Source organism: Sarcophilus harrisii, chromosome 4 (genome assembly GCF_902635505.1).
Source record: "Sarcophilus harrisii chromosome 4, mSarHar1.11, whole genome shotgun sequence".
Taxonomy (NCBI): Eukaryota; Metazoa; Chordata; class Mammalia; order Dasyuromorphia; family Dasyuridae; genus Sarcophilus; species Sarcophilus harrisii.
In genome coordinates this window covers 242,125,897-242,144,449 of record NC_045429.1, presented here as the reverse complement: position 1 = coordinate 242,144,449, position 18,553 = coordinate 242,125,897, and positions in this window count along the sequence as shown.

Genomic DNA, 18,553 nt, shown 5'->3' with positions numbered 1-18,553 from the left:
TTAAATCCCTAGTTGATGAAATTTTCAAAATATATATATTTTTTATTTTATTTGATATTTTATTTTTTCTAAACATAAGTAGAAAAACAATTTAGCTTCTGGGTTTTGTTTTTCAAATTTTGAGTTCCAAATTCTTTCCCTTCCTCACCCCATTGAAAAGGCAAACATTTTGATATAGGTTATTCACGCATAGTCACACAAAACACATTTCAATGTAAGCCATTCTGTAAAAGAAAATAGAAAAAAAGAAAATTAAAGAAAATAAATGAAAAACAATGTGGTCTGCATTAATGCTCTACCAGTTCTTTCTCTGAAGATGGACAGTACCTTTCATTATAAGTCCTACAGAATTGTCTTGGATAATTGTATTGCTTAGAATAGCTAAGTTATTCATAGTAGATCATCATTCAATATTCCCTTTACTGTGCACAATAATCTACTGGTGTTGTTCATTTCACTTTCCATCAGTTCATGTACATTTTTCCATGATTTTTTTTTCCTTCTGCCATCCTGCTCACCATTTCCTAAAGCAAAAATGTATTTCATCATAATCATATACAACTTGTTCAGCTTTCCCCCATTGATAGATGGGGTTTCCAATTTTTGATACCACTAAAAGAGCTGCTATAAATATTTTTTACACATAGGTTCTTTTCCTTATTTATCTAAGGTTACAGACTCAATATTGGGATTGCATGGTTTTAAACCTCTTTGGGTATTGTTCTCCACAATGGTTGAATCATTATAGTACATTAGTGTTCCAATTTTCTTACATTACTTTCAATATTTGTCATTTTCCTTTTCTGTCATATTGGCCAATCTGAAAAGTTGTGAAACAGTAACTCCAAATTACTTTATTTTACATCTTTCTAATGAAAAGTGTAAAGTAGTAACTCCAAGTTGCTTTAATTTACATTTTCTAACCAATAGTGATTCAAAGCATATGTCTATAAATAAAATATGGATTACCATAAAATTTTCTGTTCATATTATCCAACTATTCATCAATTGAGAAATGGCTTTCATTTCTATAAATTTGACTCAGTTTCTATATGTTTGAGAAATAAAGTCATTATCAGGGAAAATAAATGTCAAAAAATGCACAATAATAATTACAATCCATTCTATTCTATTTCTCCTCTGTTTATCTTACTTTCTTTTTTTACCCTATACATTCTCAAAAGTTTTTAACTTCTGACTTTTACCTGCCACAAAAGGCTCTCATTTTTATCAGCTCCACCCTCCTTTCTGTTATTCTCTTCCATTCCTACTTTCCTGAATGGTAAGATGATTTCTACACCCATCTGAGTGTACATTTAATTCCCTGGTTGAATCAATTCCAATGAAACTAAGATTCATGTACTTCCCTCCCCATTTCCCTTATTTTCCCCTCTTCTGTAAAATTTCAGGCCTTTTTATGTCAGATAATTTATTCCATCCTATTTCTCTCTTTTCCCTTCTCCCAGTGAATTATTCCTTCTCATCTCTTAATTTAATTTTTAGTTAATTATATCATCAAATTCAACTCACAACTCTGCTGTTTATATATATTCCATTTGACTGCCTGGAAAATGAGAAAGTTTTTAGTAGTAATATATGTTATTTTACCTGTAGAAATATAGTTTAACCTTATCAAATCTCTTATGATTTCTCTTTTCTGTTTATCTTTTATGCCTCTCTTGAGTCTTGAATTTAAAAGTCAAATTCAGTATTCACCTCTGATCTTTTCATCAGAAATGCTTAAAATCCTCCATTTCATTGAATATCCATTTCCTCCTCAAAGTATTATATTCAGTTTTGCTGAGTATGTGATTCTTGGTTGTAATCCTAGGTCTTTTGCCCTCCTGAATATCATATTCCAACCCCTCTGATTTTTTTTAATGTAGAAGCTATAAACATGTACTATCCAGACCGTAAGTACATAATATTTGAATTGTTTCTTTTTAGTTGCTTCTATTATTTTCTTTTTTTCTAACAAGTCTGGAATTTGACTATCATTTTCCTGCAAGTTTTCATTGAGGGATTTCTTTCAGGAGATGATTGATGAAATCTTTCCATTTATATTTTTACTTTTGGTTCTAGAATATCAAGACAGTTTTCTTTAATAATTCCTTGAAAGATGATGTCTAGGATTTTTTTTTTTTAATCATGAATTTCAAGTAGTCCAATAATTCTCAAATTCTGTCTCTTGGGTCTATCTACTACAACACCTGGCTACCCTGAAGCATGTTGTCATGGGATATAGACATAGATGGCTTAAATTATTTGGAAATGAATAAAGAATGTAGATGCCAAAGTACCATTGGAAGTACTTAAGAGATGGTTATTATTGATCGGAAATAATTCATTGCACTCATGGAATGTAGTGGGACTTCAACTGTCTGATCAAGTGGATCAGAATTCAGAAGAAAATAGAGAAAATGTTTAAGACATTGGGAACTAGAAACAAAGGCCTTCCCCACTCTTTTTAACACTAAGCACACCTTCTTTTTCGGAGATTATCTCCAACTTTTGTCTTTTTTGAAACCTCAGCATTTGTCATTGTACTTGCCACATAGAGATTAATAAATATTTGTTACTTTGATGATTTAAATAGAGGGGAGAAAATACAGGATATGTTTTAGTTCAGAATTGAGTACATTACAGTCATATAGGGAATAAATGAAGCTATTAAAAAAAGACAATCCTAGATGGTATAAAATCTTGAATTACAAGTAAAGGATTTTGAACTTTACTCAAAATTTGTAGACTATTGAATATTTTTGAGCAGAGGAATATAACACTAGATCTATGAATAAGATATATTTTTCTACAAATGATCTCTTTATCTATGTTAAATATGGGAGTTTGGAGTTCATCATCATATATGGTGTGAGATATTGATATAAATATATTTTCTTTCATACTAGTCCACATTTAACTCAGCAAATTTTGTCAAATAATTTGTCCTTATTTCTGTAGCTGGAGTCTCTGTGTTTATGAAATACATACTAGGGTACTGGATACATTTGCTTCAGTAGATTATATAGTTAATCTGTTCCCTTGATTAATCTTTCAGCTTTTAAACCAAAGCAAAATTAGTCTTATAGTTCTTCAGCTTATTAAATCCCCCCACTTGCATAACTCATTAGATTTCCAACTTGCAAAACTTATTAGATCTTCCACTTGCATAACTTCAGGGATTAGTTCATGATTTGAATGCCAGTTTAACACTATTATACATGCCTCAGAGTCTATAAATAGACTTGGAGTACTTAAATTATATTTTGATACTAATTGTATTGCTGTTGTTTTATTTTATTTTGGGGTTTTTTAATATGAAATTTTTAGAATGCATTATCTCTAATCCATCAAATTAAAATAATAAATAGGGACAATAAATCTTGATGTGGGGGGAGAAAATCTGAACAGCATGTAGACTATTTTCAGGTGAGAGTTTACTCTTTATCCCCTTAAATGCACTCAAGTTTAAGCATATTTTCCCCTGATTTAATTTGCCTGCATTCTGAATGGACTCCAAGCTGTTCACACATATGCTTTCTTACACTTAATCTATTAATCCCCTCTATTGACAGAGAATCTTTTCTACTGCTGAGCCCATTTGCTGAAGCTCATTTTCCAACTCTAAGTTCTGCTTTTCATTGCCTTTTCATTTGCTCCATTGTTAGTATGTGTTTGAGGAGAAAATGCTGACATACAAATTGGAAGTCATTCAACAACTTTCTATACGTACATATTTTCTTTCAAATTGAATCTCTGAAAGGATTATAGGGTGAATATAAACAAATCTGTTGAAAATTGTGGCATGTCCTTATCTTATTCACATCTTATAGATAATCGTCTCTTTACCAGAAAGTAAGTATGAAATTGGATGGCCTGCTTTATTTTTGTGCATATGTCTGAGAAACTGAATGCTCATTTTCTCTGTGCCCTTTGTTTGAAAAGTTTTTTTTTAGCATGCACTTAGAATCATTCAACTCTTCTATTTTTGAGGAGGCAAGGGAGTTTAGGAACATGTTATTTGAAGGTGATTTGCATGTTTGTGAACTTTAGTTCTGTGACATCCTGAGCTAATGTAGCCACACTTCCAAAAGCAGAATGAAATCACTTATAGAAAACATCTTCGAAGGCAATTTAAGCTGTGTATGTGTCAAAGTGAAGTCAAAGGAAATAGCTGGAAGATGAAAACTCTCCATCACATTGGGCACTTGATAATACAGACAAGTCAAAAGCCAATATTTTATTGAATTCACATAGGTCAGTTTGTGGTCTTAGCAGAAAGAGTGATAGACTTCAAGTTAGGAAGACATGAGTTTGAATTTTGATTTAAATATAGCTCTATTTTCCCACACTAATCCCAACCTCTCTAAGCCTCAATTATTTCTTCTACAAAGTAAAGGTCTTCAACTTCATGAACTCTAAGGTCCCTTTGAATCTAATCATATGATCCTATTCTGATTGATTTCCTTGAGGTTAAGCAAGGAGGAAGGAGAGACAATATTTACTTGCTTTTGTAAATAAAAAAGAAAGAACAAAAGGAGAATTACTTTTGAGTCATCTCATTTCATGATCCCTCCACATCCAATCAATGCAGCAAGCAAAGTATCTGAGATCATAATCACTGCCATAATTGTTATTCACTCCCTTATAGTCCATTATTGCCACTGTTGTAATAATCTCTTTTCTTACAATAATCAAGTCCTCAAGTGTCTCCACAATCTAATCTATCCTATCCTACTTTGACACATTAATGTGCATGTATTAGGAAATAAACATGCCACATTCTTGGTCAAAGTCATTTATGTCTACCATTCACCAATCTCCTTATTCTGATGTTAAAAAACTCTCCATAGTCTCCCTTTAACCCACTGCTAAAGCCTGATCTGACACTATCTCCCCATTTACATGCTGTATTTCAGTGAAATTGGATGACATATTTGCTTGAACATATACAACATTATCTAGCCTCACTCAAAATGTCACTTATCAAATCCATTATCACTTTTATACTATTTTAATCTAGTCCTAAAGACATATCACTTATCCTACAAGGCTTAGTTATTGTCCATGCAATGTTCCATGATTTCACCAGATTCAAAAGATTCCTATCTTGTGTAACTTAGAATATTCACAATTATTTAACTTATTTTAATTTATATTATATTCGCCTCCATTGGTTAACCAAACTCATTAAGTTTTTTGTTTTTTTCTTAAACTCATTACGTTTTAACTTCTTGAGGAAAAAAACAAGATACTATTTATATTTGTATAGAATCCAGCACTTATATTGCATTTAGTAGGAACATAATATGAGAAATTAATGACTTTAATATGAAATTACAACCACTTATGAAATATGGAATAATATGAGGGTTTTAGTTTAACTTCTGCTATGCTGCTTTCTAGTTTTCCCTACATTTTTGTCACATACAGATGACTTTGCTAAATAATTTATGCCTTCCAACACTGTTATTAAATCCAATTATTCACAATTGTCCCTTTATCTAGACTGTTCTGTTGATTTTTCTGCTTTTTTAAATAGTAATTGCAGATGGTTTCTTTTTTTTTTAATAGCCTTTTATTTACAGGATATATGCATTACAGCATTAACAATTGCCAAAACTCTTGTTCCAATTTTTCACCTCTTACCCCCCCCCTCCCCCAGATGGCAGGATGACCAGTAGATGTTAAATATATTAAAATACAAATTAGACACACAATAAGTATACATGACCAAACCGTTATTTTGCTGTAAAAAAGAATCAGACTCTGAAATATTGTACAATTAGCTTGTGAAGGAAATCAAAAATGCAGGTGTGCATAAATATAGGGATTGGGAATTCAATGTAATGGTTTTTAGTCATCTCCCAGAGTTCTTTTTCTGGGCATAGCTGGTTCAGTTAATTATTGCTCCTTTGGAAATGATTTGGTTGATCTCGTTGCTGAGGATGGCCTGGTCCATCAGACCTGGTCATCATATAGTATTGTTGTTGAAGTATATAATGATCTCCTGGTCCTGCTCATTTCACTCAGCATCAGTTCGTGTAAGTCTCTCCAGGCCTTTCTGAAATCATCCTGATGGTCATTTCTTACAGAACAGTAATATTCCATAATATTCATATACCATAATTTATTCAGCCATTCTCCAACTGATGGACATCCATTCAGTTTCCAGTTTTTAGCCACTACAAAAAGGGTTGCCACAAACATTCGTGCACGTACAGGTCCCTTTCCCTTCTTTATAATCTCTTTGGGATATAATCCCAGTAGTAACATGCTGGATCAAAGGGTATGCACAGTTTGATAACTTTTTGAGCATAGTTCCAAACTACTCTCCAAAATGGTTGGATTCGTTCACAACTCCACCAACAATGCATCAATGTCCCAGTTTTCCCGCATCCCCTCCAACAATCATCATTATTTTTTTCCTGTCATTTTAGCCAATCTGACAGGTGTGTAGTGGTATCTTAGAGTTGTCTTAATTTGCATTTTCTGATTAACAATGACTTGGAGCATCTTTTTCATATGACTAGAAATAGTTTCAATTTCTTCATCTGAGAATTGTCTGTTCATATCCTTTGACCATTTTTCAATTGGAGAATGGCTTGATTTTTTATAAATTAGAGTTAATTCTCTATATATTTTGGAAATGAGGCCTTTATCAGAACCTTTGACTATAAAAATATTTTCCCAGTTTATTGCTTCTTGTAATCTTGTCTGCATTAGTTTTGTTTATACAAAAACTTTTCAGTTTGGTATAATCAAAATTTTCTATTTTGTGATCAGTAATGATCTCTAGTTCTGCTTTTGGTCATAAAGACCTTCCCCTTCCACAGGTCTGAGAGGTAAACTATCCTGTGTGCCTCTAATTTATTAATAATTTCATTCTTTATGCCTAGGTCATGAACCCATTTTGACCTTATCTTGGTGTACAGTGTTAAGTATGGATCAATGCCTAGTTTCTGCCATATTAGTTTCCAATTTTCCTAGCAATTTTTATCAAACAGTAAGTTCTTATCCCAAAAGCTGGGATCTTTTGGTTTGTCAAAGACTATATTTGTTGACTGTTTTATCCCTTAAACCTAATCTATTCCACTGATCAACTAATCTATTCCTTAGCAATACCAAATAGTTTTGGTAACTGCTGCTCTATAATATAATTTTAGATCTGGTACAGCTAAGCCACCTTCATTTGATTTTTTTTTCATTAATTCCTTGAAATTCTTGACCTTTTGTTTTTCCATATGAACTTTGTTGTTATTTTTTCTAGGTCATTAAAATAGTTTTTTGGGACTCTGATAGGTATAGCGCTAAATAAATAGATTAGGTAATATTGTCATCTTTATTATATTTGCTTGCCCTATCCAAGAGCATTTAATATTTTTCAGTTGGTTAGATCCGACTTAATTTGTGTGAAAAGTGGTCTGTAATTTTGCTCATAAAGTTTCTGATTTTCCCTTGGCAGATAGATTCCTAAATAATTTATATTATCAGTAGTTACTTTAAATGGAATTTCTCTTTGTAACTCTGACTGTTGGATTTTGTTAGTGATATATAAGAATGCTGATGACTTACGTGGGTTTATTTTATAACCAGCAACTTTGCTAAAGTTGTGGATTATTTCTAATAACATTTTAGCAGAATCTCTGGGGTTCTCTAAGTATACCATCATGTCATCGGCAAGAGTGATAATTTGGTTTCCTCATTGCCTATTCTTATTCCTTTAATCTCTTTCTCAGCTCTTATTGCTAAAGCTAGTGTTTCTAATACAATATTAAATAGTAACGGTGATAGTGGGCAACCTTGTTTCACTCCAGATCTTATTGGGAATGGTTGCAGTTTGTCTCCATTACATATGATGCTTACTGATGGTTTTAAATAGATGCTGCTGATTATTTTAAGGAAAAGTCCATTTATTCCTATACTCTCAAGTGCTTTTAATAGGAATGGATGTTGGATTTTATCAAATGCTTTTTCTGCATCTATTGAGATGATCATATGGTTTTTGTTAATTTGGTTATTAACATGGCCAATTGTATTGATAGTTTTCCTAATATTGAACCAGCCCTGCATTCCTGGTATAAATCCTACTTGATCATAGTGTATTATCTTGGAGATGATTTTCTGTAGTCTTTTTGCTAATATCTTATTTAAGATTTTAGCATCAATATTCATTAGGGAGATTGGTCTATATTTTTCTTTCTCTGTTTTCAGCCTACCTGGTTTAGGTATCAGTACCATGTCTGTGTCATAGAAGGAATTTGGTAGGACTCCTTCATTCCCTATTTTATCAAATAATTTATATAGCATTGGAGCCAATTGTTCTTTAAATGTTTGGTAAAATTCACATGTAAATCCATCTGGTCCTGGGGATTTTTTTCTTAGGGAGTTGTTTAATTGCCTGTTCTATTTCTTTTTCTGAAATGGGACTATTCAAGCAATTTACTTCCTCCTCTGTTAGTCTGGGAAGTCTATATTTTTGGAGGTAGTCATCCATTTCACTTAGGTTATCAAATTTATGGGCATAAAGTTGAGCAAAATAACTCCTTATTATTTCTCTAATTTACTCTTCATTGGTGGAAAGTTCTCCCTTTTCATTTTTAAGACTACTAATTTCATTTTCCCCTCTCCTTTTTCTAATCAGATTTACCAAAGGCTTATCTATTTTATTGGCTTTTTCATAGAACCAACTCTTAGTTTTATTAATTAGTTCAATAATTTTTTACTTTCAATATTTTTAATTTCTCCTTTTAATTTTAGAATTTCCAATTTAGTATTTGATTGGGGGTTTTTAATTTGGTCTTTTTTAGTTTTTTAGTTGCAAGCCCAATTCATTAATCTTTTTCTTTCTCTGTTTTATTCAAGTAAGCCTCTGGGATATAAAATTCCCTCTTATTACCGCTTTGGCTGCATCCCACAAATTTTGGTATGATGTCTCATCATTGTCATTATCTTGAGTGAAATTATTAATTGTATCTATAATTTGCTGCTTCACCCAATCATTCTTTAAGATGAGATTGTTTAGTTTCCAATTACTTTTGGTCTATTTCTCTAATTTTTTGTTGAATGTAGTTTTATTGCATCATGATCTGAAAAGAAAGCATTTACTATTTCTGCTTTCTTGCATTTAATTTTGAGGTCTTTATGTCCTAATATATGGTCAATTTTTGAATAGGTTCCATGAACTGCTGAGAAGAAAGTATATTCCTTTCTATCTCCATTCAATTTTCTCCAAAGATCCAACATACCTAATTTTTCTAATATTCTATTTACTTCTTTAATTTCTTTCTGATTTGTTTTGTGGTTTGATTTGTCTAATTCTGAGAGTGCAAGGTTGAGATCTCCTACTATTACAGTTTTGTTGTCTATTTCTTCTTGCAGCTCTCTTAACTTCTCCTTTAGGAAGTTGGATGCCATACCACTTGGTGCATATATGTTTAATATTGATATTGCTTCGTTGTTTATGCTACCCTTTAGCAGGATGTAGTTTCCTTCCTTATCTCTTTTAATTAGATCAATTTTTACTTTTGCTTGATCTGAGATAAGGATGGCTACCCCTGCTTTTTTGACTTCACCTGAAGCATAATAGATTTTGCTCCAGCCTTTTACCTTTACTCTATATGTATCTCCCTGCTTTAAATGTGTTTCTTGTAAACAACATATTGTAGGGTTCTGACTTTTGATCCAGTCTGCTATCTGCCTCCTCTTTATGGGGAAGTTCATCCCATTCACATTTACGGTTAGAATACTAAATCTGTATTTCCTGCCATCCTAATAACCCCAGATTATGCTTTACTTATTCTTGCCTCCCCCAACCCTCTTTCCCCCTTTTAAACTTATAGTTCCCTCTTGTATCACGATGCTTATCATCTTTATAATCCTCCTCCTCCCCCTTTGAGTCTTTCCTCCTTCCTTCCCTTATTACTCTTTTCTTTTTCCCTTTTCCTCTCCCCTTTTTTAATGAGGCAGAGAGAATTTTCTCTAAAACAAATGTCAATTAATTTTTTCTTTGAGCCAACTCTGATGAGAGTAAGATTCACACAATGTTCCTCCCCCTCTCTAAGTTCCCTCAGATATGATAAGTTTCCTTTGCCTCTTTGTGGGATGTGGTTTCCCTCTTTTTATCCCTCCTTCCCACCTTATTCTGCCATCATCCCTTTTCCATATCTACTTCCCTTTATTATGTTATATCAGTACAATCAAATTATACATGTTTTGTTTTTGTATATCCACAACAGAAATACAATTCTCAAGAGTTATTTTTACCTTTTCTGCATCTCTTGAGTTCTATGGTTTGGAGATCAAATTTTTGTTTAGTTCTGGTTTTTCCTTAGAAACAAATGGAATTCATTTGTTTCATTAAATTCCATCTCTTCCCTGGAAGAAAATGCTCAAGCTTAGCTGGGTAGTTTATTCTTGGCTGCATCCCAAGTTCTTGTGCCTTTCAGAATATCATATTCCAGGCCCTTTTTTTCCTTTAATGTAGAGGCAGCCAGATCTTGGGTGATCCTTATTGTGGCACCTCGGTATTTAAATGTTTTTTTTTTTTTTTTTTTTTTTGCTGTTATAAAATTTTTCCTTAATCTGATAGTTCTGAAATTTGGCCACAATATTCCTTGGGGTTTTATTTTAGGGTTTCTTTCAGAAGGTGTTCGATGAATTCTTTCAATGCCATATTTTACCTTCTGATTCTATTACATCTAGGCAGTTCTCTTTGATGATTTCTTGTAAAATAGTATCTAGGCTCTTTTTTTTCATCATAGTTTTCGGAAAGTCCAATAATCCTCAGATTATCTCTCCTAGATCTATTTTCCAAGTCTGTCGTTTTGCAAGTAGATAATTCATGGTTTTTCCAGTTTGTCATTTTTTGTTTTGCTTGACTGATCTTCTGTCTCAATGAATCATTAGTTTCTATTTGTTCAGTTCTAATTTTAAAGAATTATTTTCTTCATTAGCTTTTTTACTTCTTTCTGTATATGTCCAATTGAGTTTTTAAATGTATTGTTTTGGTCTGTGGAATTTTTTTCCATTTCACTATTTTTTTTTTAGTGAATTATTTTCTTTTTCCAATTCAGAGATCCTACTTTCTTGAGTGTTCTTTGTCTTTTCCAATTCACAGATCCTACTTTCTTACGAGTTCTTTGTCTTTTCCAATTCACAAATCCTACTTTCTAGTGAATTCTTTATTTTTCCAATTCACAATTCTTACTTTCCTGAGATTTTTTATTTTTCCAATTCACCAATTTTGTTTCCCTGCACTTCCTGGGAATTTTTTAACTTTTCCAATTCGTATTTCAGGAAGTTGTTGCTCTCTTGTAAGGCTTCTCTTTCCTTTCCCCATTTATCTTCTAACTCTCTTTTGAGACTTTTAATGGTCTCTTCTATGAGAGCATCATGTAAAGGAGGACAGTCTGATGCATTTTTGCTGTTTGAGGTCTCTTCAGGTTTGCTGACCTGCTCTTTTTCTGCATAGAAGCTGTCGATTGTTCTTTTCATCTTTTTATTCATGTTTTAAAGCCTTTAGGGTATGTCTCCTAGGCAAGGGGGTTACCAGCTTCCTCTGCAGAGCAGGGAAAGATGTAAACCGATTTCCGGGAGGTATGGGAGTGCTCTGAGTGAGAGTTTTCCCTTCCCCCAACAGGAAGTGGATTCAGCACTGGCCGAGCTATCTAAGCACCCAGTTGGGCTGAGTGGGTTAGCGATTGCCCTTGGCTAGAGACTAAGGGGTGAAAGTGTCACTGCCCCAGGCCGGAGCCTCTTGTGGGACTGTGAGTATTAGCAGCTGACCGCAGACCACCGCGAACTCTTCCCCAGTGTCTCTGCCTGATGCAAATCACCCCTGGAAAAGCTCTATGGCCCCAAGCCAAGCCCCTCACTGCGCAGATTGGAGGCTAACCCGGGCTGCATCCTCCTGCCGTGCAGGATCACAGCTGCCCCAAAGAAAAGCCCCATACTGCGGGTTGGGGCTGCGGGCTTGTGCTGAGATCTGTGCTTTCACTTTCGGTTTGAGGCTCTCCTCAGAACCTAATTTCTCTCCCAATCTGTGCTGATCTCCCCCCTGGCCCCAGAACCAACCTTTTTTGGCGAGACTGCAGATTTTCTTCTACTGGTGAGTTCTACTTCTTATCTTTACGAATTGTAGCAGTCAAGACTATTTTTGAGGCTGGATATAATATTGATAAAGAGGGTAAGAGAAGAGCTTAGAAAGTCGCGTGTGCCTTCTCCGCAATCTTGGCTCCGCCCCCCTCAATTGCAGATGGTTTCAATGATTTCTGCTTAATAATAGAATTTGAGGTCTGAAAGTGCTTCTTTCCTACCTCTTTTTGTTATTTCTCTTTATATTCTATATCCTCTGTTTTCCAAATTAATTCCTTTATTTTCTCTAGTTCTATAAAATGTCCCTTTGGTAATTTGGTTGTTTTATCATTAAATATATAAATTAACTTGTAATATTGTTATTTTATTATGTTGACATAGCACAATTGTGAGTGTTAAATATTATTCCAGCAGTACAACTCATCCTTTACTTGTTTAAGACTTTTGTTTGTGTGTCTATATGTGTGCAGACACATACACTTTGCTAGCTTTATTCCTAGATAATTGATGAATTTTTTTCATTATTTTGATAGGATTTTTTCTGTTATTACCTCCTATATTTTGTTTTTATTATTATGTTAAAATGTGCTTCATTTTTGAGAATTAATCTTGTGACCTGTAAATTTTATTGTTGTTATCTCAATTAGTATGTACTAATTCCCTAGAAATTTTCAAGTAAAATATTGTATCATCAAAAAAGAGAGAGTTTTATCTACTCTTTATCTCTTCTTATACATTTAATTTCTTCCCCTTTCTTTATTTTTACTGTCAGCATTTCCAGAAGTATATTAAATAATAATAAGAAAAGCAGACATCCTTGCTTTCTTATTAGATTTATTGGGAAAGATTCTATAATATACAGGTTACATAAGAAGCTTAACTTTTGCTTGGGCAAAATTTTTCTGTTATATGAAACAAACTTCCTTTAAAGGTTATGCACAGTTTTGTAACCCTTTAATCATAGTTCCAAATTGTTCTCCAGAATGTTTGGATCATTTCACAACTCTACCAACAATGATGTCCCAGTTTTCTCACATTCCCTAAAACATTTATCATTATTTTTTCTATCATTTTATCCAATTTGGGAGGCGTGAGGTGGTACCTCAGAGTTGTTTTAATTTGCATTTCTCTAATCAATAGTGATTTGGACTATTTTTCCATATGACTATAGATGGTTTAAATTTCATCATCTGAAAATTGTTTGTTCATATCCTTTGACCATTTATCAACTGGGGAATCACATATATTCTCATAAATTCAACATAGTTCTTTATATATTTTTAGAAATGAGGTCTTTATCAGAAACATGGGCTGTAAAGATTTTTTCCTTGCCTTGAACTTCCCTTTGGATCTTGTTTCTGTCAATTTTGTTTGTGCAAAAATATTATAAATTAATGTAATCAAAGTTGTCCATTTTACCTTTCAAAATGCTCTCTAGTTTTTCTTTGGTCACAAATTCTTTTCTTCACCAGAGATCTGATAGGCACATTACTTGCTCTCTTAATTTGCTTATGATATTACCTTTATCCACAAATCATGTACCCATTTTGATCTTATTTTAGTATGGAGTATGAGATGTAGGTCTGTACTAAGTTTCTGACATTTTATTTTCCAGTTGTCCCAGCAATTTTTCAAATTGTCAAATAATAAGTTCTTATTCTAGAAGTTGGAATTTAAGGAATTATCAAATATCAGATTATTACAGCCCTTAATTATTATTTATGTTTATCTAATCTCTTTCAATGATCCACCACTCTATTTCTTAGCCAATATCAAATGGTTTTGATGACTTATGCTTTATAATATAGTTTTATGTTTTGTACTGCCAAGCCACCATACTTTGTATTTTTTCATTAATTCCCTTAATATTCTTTACTTTTTGTTATTATTTTTTCTTGTTCTATATAATAATTTATAAAATGTCTCACATGAAACACTGAATGACAGAGCAAAGAAAAAGTCCGAATGAGAAATTCTTTCAGGTCAAAGTAACATAAGAGATAAGAAAGAAAGATGTGTGGCACAGGGAGAAGACTGGCCTATAGTTCATGAAAATGGATGAAACACCAGTGGTAAAACTAAATGGTGGTAACAAAAGTTACAGCAAATTTGAGAGATTATAAGGCAGAAATAGTAAAAAGAACTTTCTGGGTTCGGGAGGACTTGAATTCAAATCCAACCTCAGACACTTAACACTTCCTAGCTATGTGATCCTGGACAAGTCATTTAATCCCAATTACCACACCAAAAAAGGAAAAGAAAGAAAGAAAGAAAGAAAGAAAGAAAGAAAGAAAGAAAGAAAGAAAGAAAGAAAGAAAACAAAAGAAAAGAGAAGAGAAAAGAAAAGGAGAGAGAGAGAGAGAAAGTAAAATTACTTCTCCCCAGTTCATACTATCTAAGAAGAACTAATTTTTGAAACACTAAAACTAGCTCTGAAATAGCAGTGTCAAAAAATTAGTTTGAAACAAAGCTTTTACCCCACCACACCAGACACTGAGCCAACATTAACATAAAATTAAAAGTCAATAAGTAAAGTAGAAAAATGAAGAAACAATGAAAAAATAAAACATAACCACAAAATGTTACTATGATGGCAAAAGGTCAAGACTCAAACTCAGAAGACAATGAAGTCAAAATAGCAATAAATAAAGCCTCAATGGGGGAAAAAAGTGTGAATTGAACACAAGCTGAACAAGAATTCCTGGAAGAAATGAAAAAAAAAATGTGCAAAATCAAGTAGTAGTAATAGAAGAAAAATTAAGTAAAACAATGAAAGCAAAGGAAGAAAATTCTGAAAAGATAATTAACAGCTTGGGGGTGGGAGGAAAGCACAAATCTATTGAAGGAAATCTTTTAAAAAATGATTATATAATAAAATGCAAAAATTCACTGATCAAAATAGTCTTTCAAAACCAAAGTTGGTCAAATGAAAAACTAGCTACAAAAATTCACTGAAGAAAATAATTCAGTTAAAATTAGAATTGGCAAAGTGAAAGCTAATTATTATATGAGATAATAAGAAACAATAAAACAAAATCAACATAATAAAAATAAGAAATAGCTGATTTGAAAAAAAGCAACTGATGTGAAAAAACATATTGAAGAAAGATAATTTAAGAATTACATGATTATCTGAAACCATGATCAAAGAAAGAGTCTAGATTTCATATTTACACTAATTATCAAGGGCTGATATTCTCAAATCAAAGGTTAAAATAGAATGAAAATATTCATCACTACCTGAGAGTGAGAGTGAGTTGGAATATTATTTTAAAAAATCAATAGGTGAGAAAGAAAGATGCCCTAGGGAAAAAAAAAGAATGGGGAAAAGAAAAGAAAGGGAAAAGGAAGGATAGGAAGAGTAGAAAAAATTATCTCCTAAAAGAGATATACAAGGAAGAGCTTTTTTTTTAAAGGGGGAAGCTTTTAAAGCTTATTAAAAAGGGAAATGAGGGGCATGCAATATTTGATCTTTGCTCATGTCTTAATTCGTTCAAATAGGAAAGTATGCACACACATGTTATACACACACACATATACACACACTCCATTGTAATAGAAATGTAAAGGGATAAAAAGAAAAGATGTGACAAAAGGGAGAACAGACAAAAGAAGTCAGTTGTCAGAAGCAAAGCAAAGTTTGGAAGATAAACAGGATAAAAAGAGAGGATAAAGTAGAAACAGAAGAACATAGGAAGAAGGAAGAGTTAATAATCAAAATAGCAAGTTGCTGTTGGATATTCTCAACACTAGGAATAGGAGAGTTGGCTGTAGACTGGAATTTTGTTGCAAGTCTGTTAGGCTTGTGCAAACTTGAAGATTATAATGTCATGAACTGTGGGAAGGAGAATGGGAAAGGAGTGTGTAAAGAATTAGGGATTTTTACACTTTTCAGTTGTTCATCAGCTTTTTACCTTATTCAGACAGGTAGAGACTCCAAAGGAAAAAAATAAGTTTTTTCTAGTACTATGGAGACTCAGAGATTATTCTATATGAATGAATCTAAAGAGATTTATATCCCCAGAAACCAAGTTGATTTGGTTTCCTACAAAGTGTCAGAACTTGAGCATTTTTTCCTTCATTCACTTTTAATCATAAAGAGTTTAGAACATCTGCTGTATAAGATGGTGTGACATAGTTATAGAGAATTTGTTAAACATCTATTATGTACCAGATATGGTAATAATGGTTGGGAATACAAATCCAATTAGAAAGAAAATCTCTATGTTCAGAGAAGTTATACTCTAATAGGGGAATACAATATATTAAAAAAGATATGAGAAAGACTTGGTAATGAGGTATAAAAGTCTAGAGAATCAGAAGTGGAGCAAGGAGAAGAATTGGAAGAAATGTGAATTCCACTAATATAAGTGGGGAGGAAGGAGTATGCAAAGACAGAGTCATCTTTAACGTGAGAAGAAAACTGCAAAGATAAAAAAGTCTCAAAAGAAAGAAATGGAGTAGTAAGAGAAATGTGATAAAATGAAAAGAACTGTCAACTAATAGTTATACATAAAAGAATTTAATCCTAGTTCTATCACTTCCTCATTTTGTGACCTTGGGCAAGTCATGAATCTGTTGGGGTTTTAATTTCCCCAATGTCAAAATGAAGAAGTACTACATGGCTCTCCCTTCCACTTTCATCCTTAATGATAACTTTCTATATTATAAATGAATAACATTGGTCATAAGATAGACTAGGGAAAGGGATGTGAATAGATCACTACAAATTCCTTACCACTACCAGAATAACAATTTAGATTATGAGTTCTATCTACTATGGGTGAATAAGCATCATTTTCCCATATAAAGGACAGAACATCTTCATAAATTATTATATTTTTCTGCCTTGATGAATCTTATACATCACTTTGATATTAATGAAATGTGTATACAAGCAGAAAATAAACTCTACTCTTTGGATGCCTTCCAAAAATGTTATCTTTTGGAGATTTTCTCTTAAGCTCTTCCCTATGCAAAGAAATTTGAAATATGCAGATGCATATGTGGGAATTATGAATGAACCAAAAATTGAGATAAATGAGTGCCTTTTTAAGCAATTGGGTTAATTACATCTGTTCATCAATTGTAGACACAGAGCATTAAACTCTAAAGCTTTAGTGAAGTCAGAAGTTGCTTTATCATAATTCATAAATTCAAAAATGGACCAATGCTTTAGCAAAACCTCTTCTATTCACCTCACATAACTCAGTGATTTGATTTACTACAAATATTTTACAGTTGAAATATTTGTAACCACGTTTAAGTAATGAATTTTAAGTTTTGTTGTTAAATTAAAATTTTTAAAAAATTAATAATATAAACAATTGTATCTAAAAAGTTGTTTCAACTAGCAGCCTAAAAGAGCTTATGAATATTTTTATACAGATCTCATCTAGCAGCTTGCTAGAAAGCCTTATAAATGCACAAATGAAAAGGTCATAACAATGAAAAGGCCTTTCTTAAAATTTATCTTATGGACAAGAATAAGATCAAAGATACATTTATGCAGATGTGTATACATACATATATACTTATATATGTATATAGGCATGAGTTGATTGTATTACACCTATGTATATCTCTGTCTCTCTATATATGTATGAACTTATGTATATATATATATATCTATATATATATATATACATATATATATGTGGTTAAATATTACCATGCTTATATTTAAATAGACATGTATGTAATAATGCAAGTCCATATATAGTTATATAAATATATATATATATATATATTATAAATAAATATTAAAAGAATACTCTTATTTAGCATATATTTAAATGCTTATATTGTATATAAGAATATATATATCCTAAATATAGTATATATTTAATATATAAAGAATAGCTATATGTGCATATTGTACACAAATTTATCTATTATTTTAGTACATATACTGAAATATTCTTTGAATGCTCATATAAATATAATGCATATACATACATACACAAAATTTATATATATATATATATGCATGTATATGTGTGGGTATACACACATATTTGCATTGATGCAATCCAGTAAATTATGGGCACACATTAAGAAAACATAGATAGAAATTTACAAATAAAAATAAGACATAGAAACATATATACACATGTTTAAGTATGTATGTGTGCATTTATAATATACATATATTATATTCCTGTTATATTTATATTTTGCATATATGTATGTAAATACATGACTATAACAAAAACTCCATTAAGATTTTAAATATGTTGCCCTTATTTTAAAGCCTTTTCTCATTTCCTCAGATACTTGTTTTGTTCTTCTCTAAACAACCTCAGATCTTTTTTGTATATATTTTTGAATTGAATCAAAAAGTACTTCATTCTTCTTGTATATTGTTCCCCTCCAATGAGTTCTTTTCTGCTCTCTGAGCTTGACAATCTGCTTTCAAACTTCAAGAATTTTTATTGTCTAATCACCATCCCACAAA